The following is a 13,093-nucleotide window of genomic DNA, read 5'->3' as shown; positions in this document are numbered from 1 at the left end:
TTTCAGAAATGGTGAAATATATTTGCACAAAAGAGTTACAGCTTAACAAGGCTAATACTTCAGATTTTTATTTAGATTTAACAATTGTGAATAATAATCTAGAAACGAAAATATATGATAAAAGGGACGATTTTAATTTTGAAATTGTCAGCTTCCCCCATCTTGATGGAGATGACCCTCGAGCAACATCATACGGTGTCTATATTTCACAACTTATTCGTTTGCAAGAGTTGCTCAAAGATAGATGATTTTAATGACAGAAATCATCATATCACCAAGAAATTGTTACAACAGGGTTACCGTTATCATAAGCTACAGAAAGTTTTAATAAATTTTACTACAGATCGTCGTCAGAAAAATACCATACGGACCTAAAAACACTTTTAAAACTTACAAACCCGGAATACCACGGAGATGTAGTTTATAAAATTCGGAAAAATAAACATAGCCCTTAATTTGACGAAATATTTGTAAAATGGGTTAAAAAGTTATCAAAAGAGGATACGATGCAAAAATCGTGAAACAGTGCATGATTAGTGACTGACCCCTCTACAGTTAATTGCTACACTCTCCTATTTGATGGTGTTATGGCTAATAAAGTGTATGACTCAATGATGCTTTTCTCCTAGATCCTACATACAACAGACGGAGGGAGTTGATTTCTGTCTTACAGTTTTCTTAGTCGTGCCCTTAAAAGTTAGGCTCTTGTTGCACTGACTTCAGACTATCTGTTGAGTACATTAGTGTAATCATACCTTAGATTTACCTTAATTTTATGTTTTGCTATAATTATATTTTATTTTTGCACTAATGTTAGAGCCTTTCTCATCGGGGATTTGATTTACATTGTGTTGCCTAACTTGTTGAAAACAGGGTAAGTGCGAGGTTGGCATGCCCTAAACGCGTTTAAACCCCGCGTTTCCTTTATATAGATTACTGACCGTACCAAGGCGGCGCCCCTGTTTTCAACTGGTTGTTTTGTATGTCTTGTATTGTCTTTTGCGTATGTTTTCTTGTTTGTTGTTAGCGTTTTTTCCTCCTCCTCACTCCCCCTATTCCCTCCCCCCCCCCCCCCCCCCACCTTTCCATTGCAATTACGCTACTTTTTGCATCCCCTCCCATACTTTGAGTAAGTTTCCGTGGTTCCCTGTTGTTTTGGCAGCCGTAATCCTAAGAAGGTACACGATTACTTTTTCCTACTTGTGTGGGTGCGTTTGTATGCTTGTGAGTCAATAATGGCGCCCTAATGTTTTCTTATATGTTGCTTGTTCATTTTTCAATGTTATTCAGTTGATCGTGGTTGTATGTTTATCTTTGGTACATGAGTGTTTCCGCTATTGTAGTTCACATTGAAGTGTGACTGTTATTTACGAAAATGGCATTCCCATGTATATTCGTCCTTGTTCAACTTTGCCCTTCGGGTTTATTTCCGGCCCCATTTTACCCATTACCATTTCCTTTATCTCCATCTATATTTAGCATAAATTAATATGTACTTCCTGGATGTTTGAAGCAACCCGTCAGAAATATTTTCCATTACAGCTTCTTTTTGTTGTAGGCCTACTATGAAAAATACGTGGCTCTGGGGCTGTGATTTTAGTGCTCTGTGCTTTCGAGAAATCTACCCTTACCTATTATAGTTTGGTTTATTGCATTATATAGTCGTTCCCCAACAGTTTTGTTTAAATTATCTCTCAGGTATAAACAATGTACCCGTAAAGGTGACAAGGAGTTTTGTGTGATAAATGGTCTCAGCAGGCAACACTCCAATGTCAGTGTTTTTCTATATATTAGTAATGATAAGTTTCTATTTACCAGATAAATAACATTCTCTTAATCATGATATTATATCACTATATCCAGGAAAGGCTTAAATCACATGTTACCTTGAACAAATCATTAAATTAAAAGATGCAAAATCAATCATAGTGGCCTTCTTTTTTTCTCTGTTGTTTGTTTTAAACTCACGTCTGTTTTTCGTTTGTTGCAAAATTTCAAGTCGTAACTTAAAAGGTAGGCAAAAATGGAGCTATATCATGATGTTTTACTATCCTTCAGGAAACTTTCAAAGGTAGATGTCGGTAAGATCAAAATATCAAGAAAATTTAATGACAATTTTAAAAACGTCGGTGTCTTATGAATGTAATTAAGCCTGGTATTGGCTTTATGTTGATTTTGATGGTGAAAACAAAAGATTTGTGAAAATTCTTATCATAACTGTTTTTATATCTGAAATAATTGATAATTTACTTTGATTATCACAAGATTCTATTGTATGCATTACCGAATAAATTGCAAAACGTTGGTATTGATGTACCCCACATTCCACTCAACGTTTCAAGAAAGTTCCACCCGTTGAACGTTTAAAGGAAAGCAGATCCACCAGTGTAAGTCTTTATTTAACATGACAACTATTTCAAATTTCCAAACTAAAGTTACTCCGTAGTTATTATACAAATGGGTTTTTCAAAAAAAAAATAAACAAATAAACTCACTTCTATGCTATCATTGGTCTAATTTTAGAAAGACATTGCTGTACATAGTACTAACATCACTCAGCTGACACAATTACAAATTAAAATGGGTCATATGTACAAGTATAGGTTAGCTACAATTGTTCAAATATTCATTATAAGTTATACAAACCAAAAGATATTAAATTGAATAAGTTTTATTTCAATGAAATGAAGAATTTGGTGTTTCAGATATATCTGATAAAGATACCATTATTATCAAATGACCGCCAGAAATAAGTTTACAAACATACATACGGATAAGATATAGCTGTCTAAATAATCATTGCTGTAACAGAAGTCGTCTGTTTTTTCTTTTGTCAAATAATTTCCATTGAAAACCGCGTCAACAATATGGACTATTTTTAATCAAGATTGAGTCATTTTCATAGTAAAAGGCGTTAAGATAATGATTGCAATGCGGCTTTTATTTCTTTTAAAATCAAATTTATTACTCTCAATTTTCATTCCGAGGGTTTGTATGTAATAAATACTTTCTGTATCATAATGGCTGACTTTAACATGTTACATATATAAAGAATCGAAGCTATGATGAAACTGTCACTTCCACTTTATAGTCCACTGAAAAAGATCATCGTACATAAAGTTTATTTTTAAAAATTAAAAGGACGTATATAGTTTATGTTTAAATGAAAATTGTATTGTTGTCACAATTCAGTTTTTACGACTCTATATAACTACAAACCCTTATCTTATTACTCAAACGGAATTAGCATATGCAGTTCCAAACTACCCATAATTTATGCTACATATACATTTTATGTACATTTTTGGTGGTAATGGGTCTTCTTAGCCATTTTGTTTGAAATACACAAGTTCAAATACATCACAACGCCAAATCCCTCCTGTTGACTGCAACAAAATCTATTCAATGTGCAGGTGTATGAAATAGTGTCAAAGTATCAAAAATACATCTATAATTGTTATGCATTTGCCTGAAACTATAAATCGGTAGTACAGAGTTTCATAATTATAAACTGAGCATTTCCTGAAATCAAGTAGTATGTCGCGTATCGTATCTCTATGTTATTTGGTCTTATGAGTAATGATATTATTCATGATATTATTGCAACAAAATAAATCATTGAACAAAAAAGATTTTCTTATACAAATATGACATATAAACATCAAAGCATCACTGGTGTGCTCCAAACAAATAGTGCATACCTCGTAAGCATGTACATATGCATCTATGCAGGTATGACGAACTTATCCAGTAAACAGTAACATTTCGCAAAATTTCAAACATCAAATGTTGGGAGAATATTTTAAATATTTGTTGTTCTTCTCGTGACATCTCATACATCACATGTTACTGTATATTTCTGTCATAATTATTTTGTACATTGATGTTATAATGTGTTTGTTTGTGTACTTCAGAAACATACGTTACCAATATTAACTAACTTAATGTTTTAAACACAGTTCCATGTAACATTATACAAAACTGTACTTCACTTCACTAAAATTTTCCAAGACGCGTATTGACATAAAAGCAAGAACTTGGAATTAACAACAATGATACCATAACCTCAGTATAAACAAGGACTCTCCTCTATGTTTTTCGTTAAGGAAATAAGACATGATCAGTGATTCCGTTCCAAAGTATGAGTAATATCTAAAATTATTATAGTCAAAGAATATGGTATATTTGAAGAAACGTGTTTTTTTCCAAAAGTGACATTTGTTCATATCCATGTTGTAATATGTATAAAGGGCTATAAGAATACAATTCGCAGTGTTTATTTACTTCTGGAATTACGTTAGCAACTGAACATATAATTGATATAAACCGATAATATCAGAAAAGAATACAATCTTATCATCCAAAACACAAACGCATTGAAAATGTAATAGCCATTGTCTTCTTGTCGCCACGGTGCAACAAAACCCATACACTATCCTAGGTTTAATGTTACTTAACGTTCTATGTAATATTGTGAACTTATATTTTATAACGTGTGTTTCATCTGTGTGATGCTGTATAAAATGACCGAGTAGGTTCTTTGCAATGCCATTTAGCATGATATGTGCATTAGTCAGGCAGAATAATATACGAGATATGGAATTGAATTGGTGACCTTTAAAACCAATGTAACGTACGTTTGATTCTTAGAAAACCGCCATGTTTTGTCTTTATTTTTGATGAAACTCGAATATATTCAGACTGCGGAAATACTGTACCAAATCTACAGGCGATTATTGGTATATACATTCTGTAAAAAGCACACCCCATGAAAAATTGCTAAACTAAAATTTCTAATTGATGATATCTTTACAGTGATGCCGCAAGTGACATTGTTTTACTGTAGTTTGTCGACATCTGATACTTCGGAATAGTAACAAGATTAAATCCAACAAAATTATAACGGTCATGTTTCCATGTTCAGTAAACATGCTTTATTTAAATTAAAAGCATACTGATGCAATTGTTGGTGTTGTTTCAATGTTGCTAGTTCTCCAAGTTGGAATATTTGAGTGGCGGCAGTTACGTTTGTCAGTTTAACATTCCGTTGTCCACTAAAAGTCAAAATCATCAACATCTACAATAAAAGGAATCTATTGGAACCCTAAACATTTTTGAGTGGAACATTAATTGGTCCGATTTATTGAGAAACATCATGTGATTTAAAAGTATTACATCTACACGTTCCTTGTCTATAGTCTGATATGTTTGCAAAATATCATATTTCCATAAAAGTATACAAAATTAAAATTAAATTAATCAAAATTGTTAACACAATTGGTTGATAATATCTTATTAGAAAATACATTTATTTTCCTAACTTTATAATTTATCAAAACCGATGGAAATGTAGCTAGGGTATGTTGGTTATCTTAGTCCCTACATTTTGTATAAATCGTCAAAAGTCGGAAAATAGTGTTACTACAAGCCTTTTATTGACTTAGAACTGCTACATAAGGAAATGTCTAAAATCTGACAGTCAATATTGAAACATTTGAACAAAATTTCATTCGAAGCCAATGATAGTTTCAAAGAGGGTTCAATAATTTTCATACACCAGGTTTATTGAATTGAGTTAGAAAGCGACATCAGTAGATGAAGCTTTGCCAAATTTCTGGGTTATGAAATCGTAAAACTATAAACGAGTGAGCTTACAGAATCTGTCCCACAGACCATTAGGTTAAGTATAATAAACAAAGTAACAAATAAAACATTTACATAATTAATTAAACCTAGCATCATTCGATACGAAAACATCGCACTCTATTTCTATTAGCATACATTTTTATATCACTGACATGATAAGATGCCGTCAATAATAATCTTACATCAGCCTGTGAAACACAGGGCTTCTATTATGTTATCATTTAAAGCTAATGGAAAGGGTGTTTGTAGAAATTTAATCCATTTAAGTTCAGAGACATGTTTAAGTTTAGCCTTGAAACCAGAAGTCATGCTAACTCCATTATTTAAAACTCCTCATAAGGAGAAAAATAATATTTTTTTTTTCATTTTATCATCACAAATATCATTTTATTACATCTTTGGAAAGGATGTACATTGCAATCCACAGGTTTGAATAATCTATTTAGTAGCAAAAATAAAATTACATTTTCGAAAATTTCCTTAAGGTTTTTATTCCAAACAACTGAGTTTCCTTTTTAATATCTACGGAGAAAAGTTTTGTCTGACATCTTTTTTTACTTGTCAGAAAGTTATGTTCATGTTTCTCCAGGTAATGATCACAAATTAGAATTAACTCGCCTGGAATCATCATTGAAAATATAATGTCTTACCTACAAAATGAACTTCAAACTCAGCACAGAAGAAGAATGGGCATCTATTGATGCATATATCATAAGACTTTAAATAAATTTATCTTCTGTTACAATTGCATGATATATATATAAGATCCTTTATTATTAAAAAATGATAATCAACTAAAATTTATAATAATTTCTATAAAAAATATTTCTCGAATTGTGTTACCATGGCAACAAATATATTAATTTTACTTTTCTATGATAAAACTTTAAAAAAATCTTGTTCTCTTAAAGTAAGAACTTTAAAAAGTAAAATATTTGAAGGCATATGTATTTATAAAAATATTCTGAAAATTTCACATGAAAATATTAAGAATGTTTGGTTTTATGTTAAGTTTATGTAACATGGGTAATATTTATTTATTTATTTTGTTGGGTTTAACGTCGCACCGACACAATTTTAGGTCATATGGCGACTTTCCAGCTTTAATGGTGGAGGAAGACCCCAGGTGCCCCTCCGTACATGATTTCATCACGAGCGGGCACCTGGGTAGAACCACCGACCTTCCGTAAGCCAGCTGGAACATGGGTAATAACCATAAGAATAAGTTAGATTTGTCATTGTTTCTTCATAACTTGTCTTTTACTTGCTGGTAATAAATGACTATTTTGGAAAAAAAATGAACCTTCTTTTACTGTGAAATTTTATTCTTGTGATGCTTACTTAAAACAGAAAAATACAGCTGATTTAAATCTTTCATATTTTCTAGGAAAACATTATTCAAATTGTGTTACCATGGCAACATATGCATTTAATTCCCTTTTCTACAATAGTACTTAAAAATAAAAGCTTAATTTGAAACAATGTTTCTTATAAGTTAAATATTTAGAAGTATATTTATTCGAAAGTAAAATCTGAAAATTTTATGTGAAAAGATCAAAAATGCTTGGTTTTATGACAGATTCCGTTTAATAACCATAAGAATAAATCATTTCAGTCGTTTTTGTTTTCACTAAATGGTAATCACTGGCTGTTTTAAATAAATGAATCTTCTATTACAAAGAATATTTAGATATTCAGTTAAAGTGTCAACATCTAGGTGACTAAAATCCTTTACATTTTCTATAAAAAATACATTATTAAACTGTGCTACCATGGCAACATATGCATTTGATTCTGTTTTCTACAATAATACTTGTAAAAAAGAGCTAAATTTGGAAAAGTGTTTCATACAAGTTGAATATTATAAATTGTATGTATTCGAAAATACAAGCTTAAAATTTCCTTGTTTAAAACAATTAAATTCTTGGTTTTATGATAGTGTTTGTAACATGAGTAATAATTATAAGAATAAGACATTTCTGTCATTGTTTCTTCATAACTTGCCTTTTACCTGCTGGTAATAAATGAATATTTTGAAATAAATGAAACATATATTACTATTGATTTTTTATTGTTTATGCATATTTTAAAGTAGACTACTAGATAGTATAGCTAATTAAAAATGTTTCCATATTTTCTAAGAAAATCGTGTTACCATGGCAACATATGTATTAAATACCTTTTTCCTACAATAATACTTAAAAACAAGCGCTTATTTTAAAATAGCATTTCTATTAAGTTAAATATATGAAAGTATAAGTATTCAGAAAAGAAATCTGAAAGTTTCACATAAAAGCTTTAAAATAGTCATGTTTTGTAACAAAAGTAGTTATCGCAAGAACGAATATTTCAGTCATTCCTTCCTCATAATCTGTTTTTTCACTGGCCAGTTATAACTGATAGTACTGAAGAAAGTGAACATTCTTTTACCATTACATTATATACTGTAGATCCCTTATTGAAATACAAATCCATAATTTCAATGAAATATAATTTGAATTATGTTACCATGGCAACATACATACTAAATTCCTTTTTCTAAAATACTTTGATAATTACCACAACAGCTTAACTTCTGATGAATGTTACACTGCTACAAGCTCTGGTGAAAAGTAAATATTTGTTTCCAGCCAATACTTTTATGTAGGTCACTAAAACTACAACCTTTACTTGATGTTTAACCTTAACAGGTAAACACACCTATACGAACAGCAAAACAGGCTAAAGTGGTGTGTATTAAAACGTTTCAATTCAACAACAATTTCTATCTTTTACATTCACTTCACTTTTTCCAGTTCTCAGAAATATCCTCGTCAATCACAATTTCAATTTTCAGAACAAGTGGTTTGGGACAAACTGAGTCCTTTGGCTTTTCAGACAAATAGTATTCTCTGATGTGTACAGGTACCATTGTCCAGCTTGTGTCATTCCATGTCAATAATATTTGTTTGGCATTGCACCTTTAGGGGGTGTAGATTTTAGTAAGTTAAATGTCTTAACTGGACTGTCACTTTTAACACTAACAATTCCAGGTGTTTCTGCAGACATGATAAAGTAATACTTGGTTATGTTCTTCAAAAGTTTAAAATATTGTGGTGAGATATTTCTGCACTGGTAGAATGTGACAGGATTTAAATCATTGTTGACCAACTGTGCAATGTTATGATCTTTCTTTGATGACTGATACACTGTGTCTGCAATATCATGTATTAAAGGTCTTAGCATTCACCCTCTTCCATAGATTTTTCTAAATTCAAAAGTGCCAGTCAGATTCAAACTGCATGGCCCGCGATCATTGTTGAATATTCAATTGGTCTGTGATACCTTGTAACAAATAAGTAAAACATTTTATTTTAAATAATTAACCTGGGAGTCGCTTGTTTTTTCCTGTAAATTTAATAAAACACATTTTTGCTTTATTATGTTAACCCTTAACCTGCTAAATTTGTAAAATGGACTACTCCATCTTTCAATTGAGACAGTACCATTTATAGCTTATAGGGGGTTCTCATAGAAAATTTACTTACTGAATATCAAACAGTGCAGATCATGTTCAGACTGCACAGATGTGCAGGTTAATCTTGATCTGCACTAATTGCAAAGGCAGACATATCTGCCTCATGCAGCCTAAGGGTAAAAAGTATACATTGTTTTAACAGCTATCAAAGATGGTTGTTACCCAGTGAAACTCTCCACACCATACCACAGCAAGATGTTATTTCTATTCTGGCCAGCAGCATTGTCAAAATATAATACTAATACAGGCAGTGATGTACCATGCTCAAAAGTTGTCTGTCCTATTACCAACTGAGTCGCTTTCATAAACAAGATCAAACACACTTGCCTTCCTGAAGAAAGATCAAGAAGTCTTTGGTAAAAGTATCTGTTATCTTCATGAGTCTCAGGAATTTTTACAGTCTTCATTCTATACCATGTTCTTGGTGCAATGAAATTGGTAAAAAAATCAATCACCTCACAACTTCTAAGTCAAGGATGGGTTAATTAATTTTGAAAATAATCACATTACAATTAAATGAAATTACAATTAATTGATTTACTTCAAATAATTAATCAAAATTCCTACTCTTTAGAACTATTTATAACTTAATGAGATATCATCAACATATACTTTTACACATGTACATGTAGTGTTAAGCATTCAAATTATCCGTGTAATCATTGAGTGCCACAGGCTTTTCTCAGGCTAATAGCCAATGTAATGAAGACTTTTCACCAATTGATCTTCCTCAAAACCGGCTTGTTGAAATCAAATTCAATTTAAGCCATTCAATAGTCATTTATAGTACATGTACATACATTGTACAAATCATTAGTGTAGAAGTACACTTATTTTGTATTGTCTCCAACAAACCCTAGACAGAGGTATAAATAAATAATATATTGCATTAAAATTATAATAGGAACCATTAGCTGCATGTTACTTACCTGATCCCTCACAGCACATCTAAAATATGTTACATTTTCTTGAGATCTTAAAGTAAACAGGACCAATTTCCTGGCTGTAGTAGGGTATATCAACCAGCTGTAGTGGAATGAACCATCAAAGGAACAAGGAATATTATCTGAAAGAAGATATATTACATGTACTATAAACATCACTAAAAATCAAAAACTGAATACTTGATTAATAATGTGATTATGAAAGGTTTCATTAACTTACCAAAAATACTTTGAAAATTATTATACTAAGAATCTATTTTTTTAAAATTAAAGAATCATAAATTGTTTTACACACAGCAAGGCTCAAATATTTCAAAAATAAAAAGATTTTTATTAAATATCCTTATTTCCCACTATCCATGTACAATCATCCAGTTGCAAAACATTCTGAATCAACAGTACTGGCAAGAGAGTAGTCACCAGACAGAAATTACATGACTAATGAGACCCACAGCAAAATCAGTTACCATTTTATAAATGGAAGTGTCTAGACGTCCGGTTACCATACACCTAGCCAGCGTTCTAGCCCACCGGTAACCGGACGCCTAGCCTATCCTATCCTATAGGGATTTTCTAGGCGTCCAGAAATCAATTTGGTTTTCTAGGCGTCCGGTAGTCAATCTATTTTAAATATTGTCTTCATTAAGCCTTACAGGTGAATATTCTATCTTGGCCAAACAAATTATGACATATTAAATTTATTAATTACAATATTCATAAATAAAAAGATCGCCGTACAGCTAGAAAAAACTTTCACGGGGAGGTTAGGCGTCTTGTTACCGAACGGCTAGAATGCAGGGAAGGCGTCAGGTTACAGGACGTCTACATATTTCCATTTAAAATACCTTGGCTACTACTATAAGAGGGACCTTTTCAAGAAATGATGTGACATAGGCAGGAATCTACAAGTTGGCATCAAATTTATTAATTATCACAGCTGCATGTATAGTGTATTTTTCCATAATAAATACTTACCATGGACAATGAAATAATTTGATGAATCCTGATCACCTGGAGTAAGAAACTGCCTGCCTTCAATAATCTTTGTGGTAACCCAAATGGCCATTTTATATTAAATACACAGGCATAATGAAATCAACTGTGTTCACAAGATAAATTTCATAAATTTTCCTAGGTATGTTTTGGATTCACTTCCGGGTAAAAACAGACTTATTTCAGTGTTGCAATAATATTACATTAACAACTGTTTATAAACAGTACTTACAAAATCAGTAAACAGTATTACAAGTCTCAGATCCCGTTTTGGTTGAAAAAAGGTAGCTCAACAAATTAAAGTAAACTTCACATGCCTCCCTGATAAAATCCGAAACCAGAAACATAGCGAAGGGGAAACAACCAATTTTGAACAAAATATTTTGCCTCATGCATAATACCACTTTTTTTACATGTCTGATGTCTAAATATTCTTTCTCTAGTAGGCTGTTATCAATCATGTAACAAGCAGTCGTATTTTAACGGTCAAACTTTGCTAATTAAAACATGTGTAAGAAAGCTGCTCGCGTTAACTTGGCGCAACTTTAAACGTCGTTTCTCGATAATATGTCATGTCGCATCTGGACCGGTTTTCAAAGACGACGTCACATAGTTTCATGCATTCAGTTGTTGACAGAACGTTCATCATCAGTAGCAACGATTATACATAGGTACAGTTAAGATTCAAATGAAATTACTTTATCTAGGAATAGAGTTCAAGCGTTTATATGACCAATAACTTACTGCTTTCCTAGAGCACACTTCCAAATAGGTGTTCTTTTGCATGCCCAGGAATTTTGTACCTGCTAGCCAACGTTTCTACAATCCATTTACTCCGTAAAATGTTAAAAGGGCTTGCAGTGTGGTTCATGGTAAAAGCCTATACATAGTTCCTGTCTTATTTCCATTTACAACAAAATAAATGTCATCTAACCTGTATATAATACAGAAACTTATTTTTGTGTTCGAGTGGGAAATCTTTCAAGCAGTGTTCACTGATTTTGTATTATTCCTTTGTCCTTAAAAATAACAGAGAGCTATTATGACACACATATGCATTAAAATGAAAAACTCGTATATATAATATCAAATGAAAATATAGTATCATTTTACCAAATAAAAAGGCAAAATATATATTTTTCCAGAAATGAGGCTTCAAAGGTTAAAGTTCATATATTTGTAATGAAAAGTTCATGTCCGGACCACGAAGGAAGACAAAAGGCGACAAAAGCTCCCATTTGAGCATTCTGCAATCGAGGGAGCTACAAAGAGTACACTAGTGAACTCGATGGTTCTACTTTAACTTTAATTAATCTACTATAAATTCATATGGTATTCATATTGTATATACTATGGTTTTCTGGTAAACTGTTCTAGTAAAAATACTCATCTCAATACTTCTTTCTAAATGATTACTAAATGATTAGATAAAGTTTTATTGCAGACAAAATCTAAATTTAGCGTTCTTTATTCGTTTTTGATCTTTAAAGGGACATTACTCAAGATGAATACAAAAATTTTAATTTCATCTAAGAACGATAGCAATTGTTAAAAATATCAAAACTTAGAGACTTATATAACAGCTAAAATGCCTACGTTTTATAACAATTTTCGATGGCTTGACTAACACTTTAGACAAACTCCTACATAACTTAATAAAATAGTTTTTCAGTTGATGACAGAAACGTATTGGTATCGTAGTTTCTCATGAAAGCCGTTGCTAAAATTCAAAACATTTGGCAAAAAAATTTATTGCAGACAAAATCTAAATTTGGCGAATTTTAAACTGAATAACATTAGAAATATACTGTGATTAATTAACCAGCCAATAATAATATGGGCTGTATCATACGTCAATATAGTGAAAAGATATATTTTAAGGATGTGTTTGCATATTAGATACTTTATATATACGTTACCATTTCAGTTACATTGACTTAATGAATGGTTTTTAGAAAAATGTCAAAGAATATTCTACTTTCAAGTTCTTAAA

At 31.4% G+C, this 13,093-nt stretch overlaps 1 long non-coding RNA gene across 1 annotated transcript; it reads right to left on the bottom strand.

Annotated features, from left to right (window-relative positions):
• Window positions 1–7,417: 7,417 nt before the first annotated feature.
• On the bottom strand, window positions 7,418–11,843 carry LOC128559070 (uncharacterized). Its single transcript, XR_008372106.1, has 3 exons — window positions 11,333–11,843; window positions 10,093–10,229; window positions 7,418–9,494 (listed from the first exon to the last, which is right to left on the bottom strand). It is a non-coding gene; the product is annotated as an uncharacterized LOC128559070 (long non-coding RNA).
• Between the last annotated feature and the right edge of the window lie 1,250 nt (window positions 11,844–13,093).

Source organism: Mercenaria mercenaria, chromosome 8, assembly GCF_021730395.1.
Source record: "Mercenaria mercenaria strain notata chromosome 8, MADL_Memer_1, whole genome shotgun sequence".
Taxonomy (NCBI): Eukaryota; Metazoa; Mollusca; class Bivalvia; order Venerida; family Veneridae; genus Mercenaria; species Mercenaria mercenaria.
Note: the sequence above shows the minus strand (reverse complement) of the source record. Positions and strands in the feature narration are given on the sequence as shown.